The following is a 3,793-nucleotide window of genomic DNA, read 5'->3' as shown; positions in this document are numbered from 1 at the left end:
AAGATGAAAACTTATTTTTAAATGATGATCATACTTTAAAAGAAGAAAATCCAACTATATCCACTGAGTGATAAACTAAAATCTTACCCACGAGTGATAAGTATTTGAATTATAATCTATATATACTTAAAAAATTCAGTATATAATTTCAAGACTACAGTTAATAAAACCTTTAGATTCTCTTCAAAATTGCATTATTCTCAAGAGACTTTCTCATTTATCAGAACTAAAATTCTTTAATGTTAGGGAAGAAGCAAAATTTATTTATAAAACAGAGAGAGGCTAGGATATTGAGTTTATCAAACAAATGCTTAAACAAATACTCACATTTTCCTACCAATTCTTTAGGACACTCCTTATTACTTTATATCCTATTCCACTGTGGTGACCCATGTTTAAGATTTTAGTTAGTAATCACTTTCCAATGCCAAAATTAGCATGTATTATTGCTAAATATACACATGTATATATTGATTGGACTCTACTTATAATCTAATTGCCCAAGCATTTACAAGTAAGGCAATTTAAAAAACACAGGTATAGTGAGGTGCAGTGGCACACACTTCTAATCCCAGTAGCTCCAGAGGCTGAAGCAGGAGGATGGCAAGTTCAAAGTCAGCCTCAGCAAAAGTGAGACCCTGAGCAACTCAGTGAGACCCTATCTCTAAATAAAATACAAAATAGGGCTGGGATATGGCTTAGTGGTGGAGTGCCCCTGAGTTCAATCCATGATACCCTCCCCCACCAAAAAAAAAAAAAAAAAAAAAAACCATAGATATAAATAGTAACTCTGCTAAGGTGCAAGAGGAAGACCTAGTATGAGGTTTTCCTCCTCTTGGTTGGAAAACCATCCAGCGAGTGGAGCCAATTCCCAGATAAGGACTATAAAGTAGAAGACCCTGGAAAGTGCTTGACCTTGGTGAGCAGGAACCCTCACAGAAGGAAAATTATTTGTCCTGACTTTCAAAAGGCTAAGAAGTCACTGAATTAGTAGGCTAAGGCTACCCTGCTCCTGATGCTAGAGAAAAGACACAGGAAGACCAAATTGCAGAGAGGCCTCCACCAAGAACTAGCAAGTAAATGGCTCTCTGTCTACTCCATCGTCATCTGCCCTCAGGGATAGAGGTCACTTTGCCCATCATCACCACCAAGATAGCTGCCATGTAGGGTACCCCAGAATCAGTCCTGAACTCTGGTTAGCCAATGAGCAAAATAACACATAAGGGAAACTAGCACCCGGCAATAAAAATTAGAATAAAAAGAGCAGATGCTGAGTGAAATACAGTTGTCCAATAAGACAGAATAAAAACCCAAACTATAAAAAGGTAATATAATGTAAGGAGATTCAAGTAGAAGCCATAAAATATTCTGTGAACTTTATGAATGGTGATGGATACATAATTCTTTAATGAAATGATCCCATACATAAAATGAATTAGGCAAATTGACTATTCCAAGCAGATCTGGAACATCTAGTGGAAGAACTATCTTGTATTCCTGTCCTACAGCTGCCATAACAAAGTGACAATAAACTGGGGACTTAAAACAAGCTCTGGAGGCGAAGTCCAAACCCAAGGTGTCAGCAGGGTGGTGCTCCCTCTGCAGGCTCTGAGGGAAGATCCTGCCTGGCCTCTTCCTAGCCTCTGATGCTTGCTGGCAGGCTTTGGCATCCCTGGACTCAGAGCTGCATCACTCCAATCTCTGCTTCGGCCATACCTGGCTCTCTTCTCCTTTGTGTCTCTGTGTCTCTGTGTCTCCAAATTTCCCTCTCCCCAAAAGGATACTACTCAAGGGACTCAGGGCCTCTACACCTCAGTTACATCTGCAAAGACCCTTTTTTCAAATAAGGTCACAGTCAAAGGCATAGGGGGTTGGAACTTCAGCATGTCTTTTTGCAGGACACATTTCAACCTATGCTCTATCTCAAAGCACAAAGAAAAGAATGAGATAGAAAGCTTTAGAGAACAGTTGGGGGAATTGAATGATATCTTCAGGAAACTTAACATGGAAATAAAAGCAGTTCCATCAGAGGGATAAATGAAACCACTAGAGGCTATGGTTGGTGTCATTAGCTGGTGCTCCCTCTACTCTCTGAAAGCATCAGACTCTAAGAAGATTGAACTCTATATACCTCTATTTCCAACAGACTCTTATTCAACTTTTGCTCACCCACGCACAAAAAAAACTGAGAAATTTTTATTAATCCTTTTTTAAATGTTAGTATAAAATTATAGCAAAAAAATGAACCTGAACTTTCATAACACAGTTGGAACAATCTGGAGCAGCAGTGCAGTAGTGGGAGCAGAGATTGAATTTATTTGATTCTCTGTGGTTATTGGGTGCTCACTAATCTCATGGTGAGGGAAGCAGCACATTTTTCTGGAGAGACCAAGAAGCTGCTGGAGGCTTGATTCTCTTGGCAGCAGCCCAATGCAAAACAAGGATCTGGGCATCTTTGCACTATCCCAAGATCTGAGTAGGGTGTCTTTTTAAAGGATGTGCAATGTTCAATCCTAAGTGTGACAAAAACAGACAAGCATGAGGATGCTTATGTACTCAGAGTAGCATGTTTGTCTCCAGGTGACATTGCATTTTGAAGATTTGTGGTGCCACCCTTTGCTGAAAGCGCTGGTTCCCCTGTTGAAGCTTGCTAGGAATTACAGAAGGTTTGACTCAGCTCAAACCGTCTTTTATTCTTGTAAGAATCTCATGAAGCTTTCTCGCCAAGGATTCCTGCACCAGAATTTCCAAGAAGAAATAGAGCTTCTTAATGCAATTTTCCCAAATAGAGCAGCATATTGTATGAGGCATCCTTCAGTCAGCTAGATCAAACCCTGGAAATTTTGGTGGGTGAGCTTGACCCAGCAGTTATGGATTAAATCCACATGATAGATGGTATTACTACAGAAGATGTCACTCACAAAAGTGGAATTTGTGACATGATACCAGGTTCTGCTATAGATATCACCATTCAAGTCTTGTGGGTATTCAGTAAATGGAACCAAATCAGTTGGAACACATTGGATTAGTTACATCAAGCCAGAACTAAAATTATCATATGTTATGTTTAAAACAAACTTAAGTCAGTCCTCTCATGATGCTTGGATAAGGAAAGTTATCGAAGTCTTCAAACCAGGAAAATTTGTGACCACCTTGTTTGTCAATCTGAATTCTAAAGGATGCACAGTACTTTCTTCACCCCAGAAGATTGAAGGTTTTAAACGTCTTGATTGCCAGAGTGCTATGTTCAATGATTACAATTTTGTTTTTACCAGTTTTTCTAAGAAATGGCAACAACAACAGAGTTGATTAAGAAAATTGAGGAAAAGCACAAAAAGAGAACATATAGAAGGTAGTGGCTGCTTTCTAGATGTTGATACCAGGGGTCACGCTCTCTATAAGCACCACCTTTTAGTTTCAGAAAGCCCTAGATGTAATGAGAGCGTAATCATCTTATTTCATCAAGAAGTTAGATATCATCATGAATGTTTTCTTCTCTATTTTGGTAACCCTTGCCGCCCTTGCTGAGAAATTGAAGTGCATATAGAGAAAAAGGTTTTACTAAATGAAGTTACAATAACTTGTGATAAAAATTCAGTTTGGTTTATGCAGAGTATAATGTTTCTGCAGGTTTTGTCCAAAATTCCCCACAAACAAGGCTCTCATCCTCATTAGGTGTTGGCCTTAGCCTACCCATCTGGGACTATTTTATTAAACTGCTGGCAGAATTTTATATCCAGTTACCTCCACTTTCTAGAACATATTCTCTACTAATATTATTGAAACCAATTTC

At 38.8% G+C, this 3,793-nt stretch overlaps 1 pseudogene; it reads left to right on the top strand.

The window, feature by feature from the left end:
* The first annotated feature begins 2,369 nt into the window (after positions 1 to 2,369).
* LOC124991794 (S-adenosylmethionine decarboxylase proenzyme 1-like) lies at positions 2,370 to 3,309 on the top strand (annotated as a pseudogene).
* Positions 3,310 to 3,793: the final 484 nt, after the last annotated feature.

This window comes from Sciurus carolinensis, chromosome 8 (assembly GCF_902686445.1).
Source record: "Sciurus carolinensis chromosome 8, mSciCar1.2, whole genome shotgun sequence".
Classification (NCBI taxonomy): Eukaryota; Metazoa; Chordata; class Mammalia; order Rodentia; family Sciuridae; genus Sciurus; species Sciurus carolinensis.
Note: the sequence above shows the minus strand (reverse complement) of the source record. Positions and strands in the feature narration are given on the sequence as shown.